The sequence below is a fragment of the Salvelinus alpinus genome, chromosome 6 (assembly GCF_045679555.1).
Source record: "Salvelinus alpinus chromosome 6, SLU_Salpinus.1, whole genome shotgun sequence".
NCBI lineage: Eukaryota > Metazoa > Chordata > Actinopteri > Salmoniformes > Salmonidae > Salvelinus > Salvelinus alpinus.
Window position 1 is genome coordinate 17,899,887 of NC_092091.1, and position 13,137 is coordinate 17,913,023.

Consider the following 13,137-nt stretch of genomic DNA (forward strand, 5'->3'; position numbering starts at 1 on the left):
CTCCATCCCTGCCCTGGTATGCCTGTGTTGTTTGCACAGTAGGCTATAGTATGACCTTGTCAAAAATGCTATGGGCATTTTGGCCAGTAGGTTGCTGGTTCGTATCCCTGAGTCAACTAGGTGAAAAATCTGTCTATGTGCCCTTGAGCAAAGCACTTAACTTTCATTGCTCCTGTAAGTCGCACTGGAAAAGAGCTTCTGCTAAATGACTGAAATGTAAAATCAAGTCCTATGTCTTGGGCCAGTGGTGAGCTGTGGAGGCAGGGGGGCATGACACATGACATGTAGTAGAGTCACGTGACGTGTCCGTGTGTGATGACATTTTAGGGGTTGTCTGACCACAGGATGTGTGCCTTCTGCAGCACTGAATACGGGAGTAAGCGCAGCACCCTTCAATGCAGAATAAGATCCTATTTTATTATGATAAGAGGAATGCACAGTAGTACAGGAACAACAATAGGAGCTGTAGGTTATGTTTATAACCCTGTAATAAATGTACATACATATAAAAACATTTAGTAACTGTAGATATAAGAATTTAAGTTATTAAAATACCCATATTTCTGGTCTTCACGCTTCTGTGAACATTTGTCCTACTACATTGACCAACGCAGCAGCTAGTGAACATGAGTTGGATTATTGCCTTGCTCCCTAATGTCATTCCTTTGTTAGGGGGCGTCCTGCTCAAGGGAAAGACGGGCTCTTTCTATTCGCTGAAAAGATAGGTGTGTCAGGGGGGGTTTGTGGTTCTTTCACATCAGCTGTCAATCATTACGTCAGTTCCGGCTGGTGGGCAGTGGCTGTATGTGGGCGATTTTGACAGCAGCAGAGTTGTTTAGGAGACAAACAAGGACGTGTTGAAGGGGACAATTCTTTCCGTCCTTGTTCCACCCGAACTCGCACTGACAGCTTCTCAACGCACGGAGGTTTCTGACGGGATGTCGGCTTCGGATCGGGCTGTCCATTGTAAGGTAGATCGATTTGATAGGTTTATTATCACACATTGATGTGACTCTCAATGCATTGCTTGCTTCATGCCTGATATCGCAGAATTTCTAGACTGTATAGTTTTGACAATGAATTGAAGTGTTAAGATTGAAATTTGCCGGTGTTCATCGACTGATATTTTTAAGGAATTTATCCCATTCATGATAGTTTCAGCAAAAAAACTGAAAAATCAATGAATGCATGTTGCAACAAGATATCTGGGGCCATTGTTATTGTACAGTCGAGTACGCCTGCGCATCCGACGTATGTATATGATACATGCTTTTTGGGATGTAGGCCAATGGCTATTGATAGCTCCAGGGGTCCGTACTGCAGGGGTCCGCGAAAATATATATAAATATAAAAAATTAAGTGGTTTTGATTATTTGATTATTTCAATGTTTTAATGAATATCGCTAGCAACAACAGAATAAACCCGTGTTGAATGACATACCTACAGTTGAGGAGAATGTTTTCTTTCTAATGATGGCAACTTTATTTCTCAACTCCTAATATTGAACAAATTGAACTATTGGAGCCAATTACACTCACTGGAGTATCTGACATGGGCTTTGAAAAAGTACTCGCTACCAGTACGGCAAGGGCTTTCTTGACTTGGACATACATGTTTTCCAGCACACGGCTAACCTTTGTTTAACCAGCTAAATAGCTGTTCTTAGCGAAAATGTATTTGAAGTTACCTTTCTAGCTAATAGGCTATGTTAGAGTTTACACTTTCAATTATAATGTGGGGATGTAAAAATAATAATAAAAAACGACCAAATCTATTTATTTTATAATGTGAATTACTTCTCCTTGACATTCTCATTCACTTGACCATAAGACAAGACATGCATTTAAAAATATATATTGTTGCTAATGTATGATGGGTCCCTGGGTCGCCAGTTTGCCTGAGAGGGGGTCCCTGGGCAAGAAAAGGTTAAAGGGTTAGGCTACTTCTATAAATAATGTATTGGAAAATTGCCATGAGAGTTTTGTAACATGTGAGCTTTGTAACATTCTTATACATAATTAGGCTGCAAGTTGCATATGCATGACATTGTTGAGTTTACTACAATGTAATTGTTTTTATTTTTCCCAGCTTAGGCTACCTTTTGGACAATGCACACTTATTGAAACAAAGTAACAAATTATTTCCCTAGTGGAGCCTATCCTTATCCTGATAATTGGAGTTTGAGGTTTGTGTTTATTTTTATGATAAACACAACTTGTAGAAAATGTTTAGGATTTTTCTCTTTCAGAATAACTCAGTAGTAATACTTTTTTATCATAATGAGTATAATATTATGTTGAGTATGACTAGCCTACACTTTGACGTTGGTCTTTAAATGGCAAATAGGGGTGAGAGGTGGTGTTGAGGACAGAATCAGTAATGACGCTAAAACGTGTGTCTGGGAGGTCAGGTTTTGGGAGAAAGCTTGGAGGCCTGTTGATAGTGAATGTGTATTACTGTAAGGGAAGATGACGCATGTGTTGAGAATTGGCTCAGTGCTCAGGGTGATCATCCTTTTGTTCTGGCCTGCAGGTTTGCCTCTCTTCTAATCATGAGGATATTTCCAGGTTTGCTCTGTTTCTAGAATAAATGTACTTCATTCACACTATCTATAAACGATATACTATTATACTTATCTATACTTTTCTATGTGTGTATACAGATGGGATAAAATGGTCCCACATGTGTGTCTAAATGGTCAGGTCTTTATAATGGGCTTCATAATACGTTTATAAAGGGTTTGTGAAGGATATATAAGTACAATATAAAGTTATTTCTAGACTGCTGATGGTTAGTTCATACCTACATTAAGTGCGTAACTTGGTGCCGAAATTACTTGCTTTTTTAGCAGATCAAAGTTATGCACATTACACAAAATATATATTAATCAAACTTAATTGTAACCTAGTCTGTGTATAATGCTTGCCGTGCAATGATCTCTTATGAAGGGAATCAACAACCTACCAATAGAGCCTTTCAGTGCCAAATTGCACACTTTCTCTGTGAGTCTGAAACTTGACCCAAATCCTGCCGTTCCTGTCCCTGCCCCAGTCCTCCAAGCTACAGGAATGCTGCCCGTGTTTTTCCACATCCAAGCTGGTTGGGATTTTTATCCACTTGTTACCTTCTTTTAGTCATCTAAAAAAAATCTGAATTTGGTACTCATACAAGTTGCGGTCAAATATATTGGCACCCTTGCACTTTACAACGGAGTGCAATGGAGCAGAATGTTCTGTATTCTCTTTTAAAAACTGGTTGAATGGCTATATATATATATATACTGTATATATTTTATGTAGTACTTTTACCCCCTTTCGTGATATCCAAGTGGTAGTTACAGTCTTGTCCCATTGCTGCAACTCCAGTACGGACTTGGGAGAGGCGAAGATCGAGAGCCATGCGTTCTCCGAAACACAAGTCTGCCAAGCAGCACGCTTAACCCAGAAGCCAGCCACAACAATGTGTCGGAGGAAACACCGTCCAGCTGGTGACCGAGGTCAGCTTGCAGGCGCCCGGCCCGCCACAAGGAGTCGCTAGAGCACGTTGGGACAAGGACATCCCGGCCGGTCAAACCCTCCCCTAACCCGGATGACGCTGGGCCAATTGAGCGCCGCCTCATGGGTCTCCCGGTCATGGCCGGCTGTGAGACAGCCTGGGGCCGCTGCGCCAATCGGGAGGCCCTTGAATGGCTATTATGATCCTGTAGGCACCTGCAACTTACCACAGGTGAGGTAAATTAGACATACACGAGAATCACCTGCCTCCAAATAAATTAATTCTCATTTTGAATAATTTAGTCCAGGCCATTTTTTGCTTTGAAGTGAAAAATCTAAATTATAGTTATTTTTTTTCTTAAACCTTAACAGTTATAAATCAAACAAATACACATGTGAACAACAAACGTTTTTTTTTTTTTTTTTAACTTATTTTTTAAGAAATAGTGAATCGTGCAAGGGTGCCAATATATTTGACCACAACTGTTGATCACAGTATTCTCTGTGAGGTTTGGTAAGGATAGCCAGGACAGACACTGACTGCACTGTGTAGTGGTAGTTGAGGGTTACATTAGTCTCTCTGGTTGCTGCCTTGCGGCCCTTCTTCATACTGCCAGGGCCATGTGGACGTGGAGTTTGCCTTTAGTTCTAAGGTCACCCTTCCATCAGTGAAACTTTCCACCTAGGCCAGCTTCACGCTGAAAAGTTTCTACTTGTTTTAAGGTCCAGCAATGACCTGCCATGGTTGAGGCCTCCCGGGTAGCGCAGTGGTCTAAGGCACTGCATCGCAGAGCTAGCTGTGCCACCAGAGATTCTGGGTTAGAGCCCAGGCTCTGTTGTGACCGGGAGGCCCATGGGGCGGTGCACAATTGGCCCAGCGTCGTCTGGGTTAGGGAGGGTTTTGCTGGCAGGGATATCCTTGTCTCATCGCGTACTAGCGACTCCTGTGGCGGGCTGGGTGCAGTGCATGCTACCAGGTCGCTAGGTGTACGGTGTTTCCTCTGACACATTGGTGCGGCTGGCTTCCGGGTTGGATGTGTGGTGTGTTTCGGACCTTTGCCTCTCTTGAGTCCGTACGGGAGTTGCAGCGATGAGACAAGACAGTAGGGGAGAAAAGAAAAAAAAAAAAAAAAAGATCTGCCACCAAAATCATAAAAAGAATGGAGTTATTTTCATGCATTTCATACAGCTTCCAGCACTTCCAGCTTCCTACTTACTTCTTATGTGATTATACAGTTGTAAGCTAAGGTCCCTGAGGATTGCGTTTTCAGTTGCAATAGGCAACTGAGGTCTGGAGGTCTGGCAGTGTGGTGCCAGGACAACAACCTCTCCCTAAAATGTGAGCAAGACAAAGGAGATGATCGTGGACTACAGGAAAAGGAGGGCAGAACAGGACCCCATTAACATCAACAGGGCTGTAGTGGGTCAAGAGTTTAATTTAACTAGGCAAGTCAGTTAAGAACAAATTCTTATTCACAATGATGACTTAGGGGTTAACTGCCTTGTTCAGGGGCAGAACAACAGATCTTTACCTTGTCAGCTCAGGGATTTGATCTAGCAACCTTTCGGTTCCTGGCCCAACGCTCTAACCACTAGGCTACCTGCCACCTTGGTGTCCACATCACCAACAAACTATCATGGTTCAAACACACCAAGACAGTCTCCCCCTCAGGAGACTGAAAAGATTTGGCAGTGGTCCACAGATCCTCAACAAATTCTACAGCTGCACTATCAAGAGCATCCTGACCGGTTGCATCACCGCCTGGTATGGCAATTTCTCGGCATCCGACCGTAAGGCGCTACAGAGTGTAGAGCGTACGGCCCATTACATCACCTGGGGCCAAGCTTCCTGCCATCCAGGACCTATTTACTATGCGTGTCAGAGGAAGGCCCAAAAAATTGTTAAAGATTCCAGTCACCCAAGTCATAGACTGTTCTCTCTGCAACCGCACGGCAAGCGGTACTGAAGCACCAAGTTTAGGTCCAAAATGCTCGACTAACCTGTACCCCCGCACATTGACTTGGTACCGGTACCCCCTGTATATAGCCTCGTTATTGTTATGTCATTTTATTGTGTTACTTTTTATTTAATTTTTTACTATAGTTTATTTAGTAAATATTTTCTTAACTCTATTTCTTGAACTGCATTGTTGGTTAAGGGCTTGTAAGTAAGCATTGCACGGTAAGGTCTACACCTGATGTATTCGGAGCATGTGACAAATATATATATATTTTTTGTTGTCAATTAATCTGATATTTATGTATGAGCTATTCCTCAACAGCCCTTCAATGTGCACCTGCAAAACTGTTCTCTTCCCTGCGCCAATGATAGAGTTTAAGCTGCCTGTTGAGTTGGTTACTGCATGCACTGAAAGAACCCAATGGATCTTCTTTAGTTTTCTAAAAGGTATAATTTCTCATCAGGGCTTTTCATGCAACTTCACATCACACTCCACAGTGATATAGTTTAGAAACACTGCAGATTAATAGTTCCTACATAATGTCTTTGACCCACAATCTCAGGACTCAGTCCCTTCCTAACCATGTGTTGTACATGTTTAGTCTATTCCTAAAGATCTATGGGAGACTTCTCCTGCTCTGTCCTTAGGCAGTCTGTTTCTATGTGGCTTGGCTGCACTGTGAGAGACTTGTCTCTACTCTAGGAACCTGAGACCTGTAATCAGCTTGTGCTTGGCTGCTTTAGACAGCTGCATAGAGACACAAAGACAGAGGAAGAAAGAGACAGACAAAAAGAAAGAGAGACAGAGGGGAGGGATTTCTCTTTTCTCCTCAAACAGGACTTTCTGGTTTCCTCTTAACTGCGTTCTTTCTTACATTTATCACCGGTCTTTCTCTGTGAGTCCATAAAGAACATGTTGTCAGTAGGTTTGCAACAAGAATCCTCTTTCGGAAGCCTGGTATGCATGTTCATTAGGTGACTTTGTTGAGACAGTTGAGAGTAATTTCTGAAGAGAAATGACATCATACACCAGTAAGAGGCTTCTGCAATACAAAGGATCTGTTCATGGAGGTATTGGCATGCGTATGAGCGTGTGTATGTGTTGAGGCGTGCGTGTGTGTGTACGTGCATGCGTTCATGCACATGTGTGCACTTGTTTGTACATGTGTGTATGTGTATCTATGTACCTCCCTGTCTCTCTAGTAACCATTGGATTAGCTCCAGAGCAGTAGTGTACGGTAAGGTCTGATGCCCGGTAAGGTCTGATGCCCGGTAAGGTCTGATGCCCGGTAAGGTCTGATGCCGGGTAAGGTCTGATGCCGGGTAAGGTCTGATGCCGGGTAAGGTCTGATGCCCGGTAAGGTCTGATGCCCGGTAAGGTCTGATGCCGGGTAAGGTCTGATGCCGGGTAAGGTCTGATGCCCGGTAAGGTCTGATGCCCGGTAAGGTCTGATGCCCGGTAAGGTCTGATGCCGGGAAAGCTCTTTCTATCCCCTTCTCTCACTGGCACGCACACACACTCATAAAGTGGATTTTTGCTACGGTGTTTATCGGTATGACAGGATCACAAAGATAACCATCAAACAACCACAACCAATCATCAAACAGCAGCAGATAGGCGACGCAAACATTAGACACACATTCACAGGCCCTAATACCTTGTGCCCTGCACGAACAGGGGACTTTCAGCACTACAGACAGCAGCCCAAATGCCAGCAAGTAGGCCTACATGTAGACAGCACTATACATACAAAATGCCTAGTAGTCAGCGCTACTGATTGAGATATATACTAACACAATAGACATGTAATGTAATAATGGTAGACGGCGCTACTGATTGAGATATACACTACCGTTCAAAAGTTTTAGAACACCTATTCATTCAAGGGTTTTTCTTTATTTTTACTATTTTCTACATTGTAGAATAATAGTGAAGACATCAAAACTATGAAATAACACATATGGAATCATGTAGTAACCAGAAAAGTGTTAAACAAATCAAAATATATTTCATATTTGAGATTCTTCAAATAGCCACCCTTTGCCTTGATGACAGCTTTGTGTTGAAAGTGCGTTGGCCGATGGACAGAAACAAAATGGTGCAGTATGAGGCCATGTGGCGGAGAGTGATGTACTGTAGGCACTGGAGAAGGGGGTGTGAGCAGGTGGGTCTAGGTGTGATGTTGTGGATGTTTGTGTGTGGATGGTTTGTGTTGTAAAAAAAAAAAAAGATTAATAAAATGTGGATGTTTCTTTTTTTTAACAAATGCATTCATTGAAAATTCCCTTACAGGCCTTGAGCAAAAAAAGCATGGTGACGGTCGTTAAATGGGTTGCTAATGTAACGGATGTGAAATGGCTAGCTAGTTAGCGGGTACGCGCTAGTAGCGTTTCAATCAGTTACGTCACTTGCTCTGAAACCTAGAAGTAGTGTTGCACCTTGCTCTGCAAGGGCCGTGGCCTTTGTGGAGCGATGGGTAACGACGCTTCGTGGGCGACTGTTGTTGATGTGTGCAGAGGGTCCCTGGTTCGCGCCCGTGTCGGGGCGAGGGGACGGTTTAAAGTTATACTGTTACATTGATGCTGTTGACCCGGATCACTGGTTGCTGCGGAAAAGGAGGAGGTTGAAAGGGGGGTGAGTGTAACGGATGTGAAATGGCTAGCTAGTTAGCGGGTACGCGCTAGTAGCGTTTCAATCAGTTACGTCACTTGCTCTGAAACCTAGAAGTAGTGTTGCACCTTGCTCTGCAAGGGCCGTGGCCTTTGTGGAGCGATGGGTAACGACGCTTCGTGGGCGACTGTTGTTGATGTGTGCAGAGGGTCCCTGGTTCGCGCCCGAGGTCGGGGCGAGGGGACGACGTAAAGTTATACTGTTACACTAACTGTTCATTATTTTCAGCAAAGACATATGTAATAGTTCCACATAGTTGCCCCTGGGCCTGTTTGATGAGCTGGCACTCTCATCGTTGCCACGAAATGCCAACTCCTGTTTACCTACGTAGGTAGCATGATGTAGCATTAATTAGCTAGGTCTTTCAAAATCTCGCGGTTCTCTTTTACCTTTGCATTGTGCTGACGTTCAATCTCTGTTGTTCATTCAATGCCAGATCTATCTTAAGAGCTATATGGCTTTGGATGTGAGACACAGATTTTTCATGCTTGTTGAGTGCTGTAGGCAAGTTGTCCAAGTCACAGTAACCAGATGTTGTCCACACGCTGTCACTGGTGGAGAACAGCGGGCAGGGGAAGCTGTAGAGTCGGCTGCTAGCAGCTCTGCCACAGAGACAGTTTTTTTGTTGATACCACTGAGATTGAAATGATCATGTTATTTCTGTCCCTTCCTTTGATGTAGGTCCCTAAACTCAGGTGTTGGTCTTCCTTATCACCCCCTGTTTCGTTAGAAAATCCAACTTTGGAAACTGTTTCAGATGCAATATTTCAGCCATCCTGATCAGCTTATTTTAGCTAGCAGTAAAATGAACGTAACTGTCAAAAGGCTGCAGATAACGTGTGACGTCCTCAGGCAGGAGCGAGTATGTATTATTCGAGTGCAATGAAAATGAAGCGGACATACTGACACATGAAAGGCAGCGAAGCTGGCAGTATAGGGTAGAAACACACATGTGCAAGTCATGTCAATGCTTTGAGTTTGGAGTTTGAAGGGCGGGAAAAAGGCACACGTTGAGGCTGACTTTCTCCTAGCATCCTTGCGCATTTTGTACCAGATCACCACAAATGTTCATTCATTTTTACAGGGTAGGCACTGCCTACCCTCCCTACCCTGACCGCACATCACTACTCCAGGACTTCCCACTGGACACAGACGTCTATTCAGCGTCTATTCCACATTGGTTAAAATGTAATTTCATAGAAATTATATGGAAACAACATTTATTCAACCAGTGTGTGCCCAAAGGGTTATGAGAGATACCATGTGTTTTCCCCCTCGGAACGTCCTCTGAAACCACAGGCTGACCTTCATCTTCACCACCAGGTTCCCTTAGATATGCATCCCAAATGGTACTATATTCCCTTAATGGTGCACTACCCTATGGGCCCTGCTCAACAGTAGTGCACTGCAAAGGGAATAGGGTGCCATTTTTGACGAAGCCTAGATCTTCCATGGTAAAATCCCTCAGTCCCATCTATAGGATTGGGTCACAGACAGACTTACTGTAAGCTGCTCTGGACAGGAGCTTGTCTGAGCTAAGAATGGGGAGGAGCCATCATCATCATCATGGCCCATTGATGTCAGCTGACTGACTGTCAGGGTACTTTGAACCCCAAGGGGCTTAAATCTATGGGTACCGGATTGAACTGGTTTTCCTATGATGCTTGTGATGGGCTCACTTGAGTGGCTCTTTCTCTCTATCTCTGTGCTCCGTAGTGTTGGACTCGGGGTCTACTGTATCTGGCAGGTTGGAGCGGAGTGTATGTGGCCGAAGGGGTGGGAGGTGGGGTTTAGGCATCCATGTGGCTGGTGAGTCAGAGGTGGGAGGTGGGGTTTAGGCATCCATGTGGCTGGTGAGTCAGAGGTGGAGGTGGGAGTGGGGTTGGGCTCGGCCACGTCTCGCTACGTGAGGCCCGTCTAGAGAAATCAGTCACCTAGTTTCAGCCTCTTCTGCTCTAGTAATGTCTGATTCCATTACTGGGTAAAGCCCTGACCAGTCTTCGTAGATGTTCCGCCGTAGACGTTCTACTGTAGAGCCCCACTGTAAAGCCCCACTGACCAGCTCAGAGTGCCACTGCAGCCTGATCAGTTGATTGGATGAGCCTAGGTGTAAGTGGAAATTATTTATCAACACTATGTTGTGGAGAAGGGCTGTTCCTACTGAATTCGGAAGTATTCAGACCCCTTGACTTTTTCCACATTTTGTTACGTTTCAGCCCTTTTCTAAAATGTATTAAATACTTTTTTTCCCTCAGCAATCTACTAAAAAACAGAAATACCTTATTTACATAATCAATCAATCAATAAAATGTATTTATGAAGCCTTTTTTACATCAGCCGATGTCACAATGTGCTGTACAGAAACCCAGCCCCTTTGCTATGAGACTCGAAATTGAGCTCAGGTGCATCCTGTTTCCATTGATCATCCTTGAGATGTTTCTACAACTTGATTGCAGTCCATCTGTGATAAATTCAATTGATTGGACATGACTTGGAAAGGCACACACCTGTCTACATAAGGTCCCCCAGTTGACAGTGCATGTCAGAGCAAAAACCAAGCCATGAGGTCAAAGGAATTGTCCATAGAGCTCAGAGACAGGATTGTATCGAGGCACAGATCTGGGGAAGGGTACCAAAAAATATCTGCAGCATTGAAATTCCCCAAGAACACAGTGACCTCCATCATTCTAAAAAACGGAAGATGTTTGGATCCACCAAGACTTCCTAGAGCTGGCTGTACAGCCAATCTGATTAATCAGAGGACAAGGGTCTTGATCAGGGAGGTGACCAACAACCCGATGGTCACTCTGACAGAGCTCCAGAGTTCCTCTGTGGAGATGGGAGAACCTTCCAGAAGGACAACCATCTCTGCAGCACTCCACCAATCAGGCTTTTATGGTAGAGTGGTCAGATGGAAGCCACTCCTCAGTAAAAGGCACATGACAACCCGCTTGGAGGTTTCCAAAAGGCACCTAAAGACTCTCAGACCATGAGAAACAAGATTCTCTGGTCTGATGAAACCAAGATTGAACTCTTTGGCCTAAATGCTAAGCATCACGTCTGGAGGGAACCTGGCACCTTCCCGAAGGAGAGAGTCTTCATGGTTGTCGCAGCATCATGCTGTGGGGATGTTTTTCAGCAGCAGGGACTGGGAGACTAGTCAGGATCGAGGCAAAGATGAAGCAACATACAGAGAGATCCTTGATGAAAACCTACTCCAGAGCACTCATGACCTCAGACTGGGGCAAAAGTTCACCTCCCAATAGGACAACGACCCTAAGCACACAGCCAAGACATTGCAGGAGTGGCTTCAGGACAAGTCTCTGAATGTCCTTGAGTGGCCCAGCCAGAGCCCGGACTTGAACCTGATCGAACATCTCTGGAGACCTGAAAATAGCTGTGCAGCAACACTCCCCATCCAACCTGACAGAGCTGGAGAGGATCTGCAGAGAAGAATGGGAGAACCTCCCCAAATACAGGTGTGCCAAGCTTGTAGCGTCATACCCAAGAAGACTCAATGCTGTAATCGCTGCCAAAGGTGCTTCAACAAAGTACTTAATAAGTCTGAATACTTATGTAAATGTGATATTTAATTTTTTCATTTTTTATAAATTAGCAAACATTTCTAAAAACCTGTTTTTGCTTTGTCATTATGGGGTATTGTGTGTCGATTGATGAGGGGAAAAAAACAATTGAATCCATTTTAGAATAAGGCTGTAACAAAATGTAGAAAAAGTCAAGGGGTCTGAATACTTCCGATGCACTGTATATTCCATGGAGCTTAATTAAAACTGTTTATAAGGGTGATACTTAAGAGACATGGTTGGCCAGGAGTGCTAGTGTTTTTCAGTGGTTCTGTTTCAATAGAAAGAGGAGTGGGAAGCCCCGGTGCACAACTGAGCAAGAGGACAAGTACATTAGAATGTCTAGTTTGAGAAACTGACGCCTCACAAGTCCTCAACTGGCAGCTTCATTAAATAGTACCCGCAAAACACCAGTCTCAACGTCAACAGTGAAGAGGCAACTCCGAGATGCTGGCCTTCTAGGCAGAGTTGCAAAGAAAAAGCCATATCTCAGACTGGCCAATAAAAATAAAAGATTAAGATGGACAAAAGAACACAGACACTGGACAGAGGAACTCTGCCTTGAAGGCGAGCATCCCGGAGTCGCCTCTTCACTGTTGACTTTGAGACTGGTGTTTTGCGGGTACTATTTAAAGAAGCTGCCAGTGGAGAACTTGTGAGGCATTTGTTTATCAAACTAGACACTCTAATGTACCTGTCCTCTTGCTCAGTTGTGCACCGGGGCTTCCCACTCCTATTTCTATTCTGGTTAGAACCAGTTTGTGCTGTTCTGTGAAGGGAGTATTACACAGCATTGTACGAGATCTTCAGTTGCTTGGCAATTTGTCGCATAGAATAGCCTTCATTTCTCAGAACAAGAATAGACTGACGAGTTTCAGGAGAAAGGTCTTTGTTTGTAGCCATTTTGAGCCTGTAATCAAACCCACAACTGCCGATGCTCCAGATACTCAACTAGTCTAAAGAAGGCCAGTTTTATTGCTTCTTTAATCAGAACAACAGTTTTCAGCTGTGCTAACATAATTGCAAAAGGGTTTTCTAATGATCAATTAGCCCTTTAAAATGATAAACTTGGATTAGCTAACACAACGTTCCATTGGAACACAGGAGTGATGGTTGCTGATAATGTGCCTCTGTACGCCTATGGAGATATTCCATGAAAAATCTGCCCTTTCCAGCTACAATAGTCATTTCCAACATTAACAATGTCTACACTGTATTTCTGATCAATTTGATGTTATTTTAATGGACAAAAAATGTGCTTTTCTTTCAAAAACAAGGACATTTCTACGTGACCCCAAACTTTTGAACGGTAGTGTATATAAAGGGAAACGGTTGCAGTTCAAATAATCTTAGCACCTACTTGGCATATAAATGCTGTTTAGAATAAATAGAATGAATTAGGTGACAAAATTGTAGTTTATGTGTGT

General features: G+C 43.7%; 1 protein-coding gene across 2 annotated transcripts in view; it reads left to right on the forward strand.

The window, feature by feature from the left end:
- The first annotated feature begins 794 nt into the window (after positions 1 to 794).
- LOC139578273 (peroxisome proliferator-activated receptor alpha-like) overlaps positions 795 to 13,137 on the forward strand; it is a 62,061-nt gene continuing 49,718 nt past the window's right edge. The window contains exon 1 of one of the 2 annotated variants that reach the window (XM_071405671.1): positions 795 to 971. The gene's annotated coding sequence lies outside the window, so the exon portion shown is untranslated. The remainder of the gene's footprint in view (positions 972 to 13,137) is intronic. The other variant, XM_071405672.1, reaches the window with a different exon arrangement.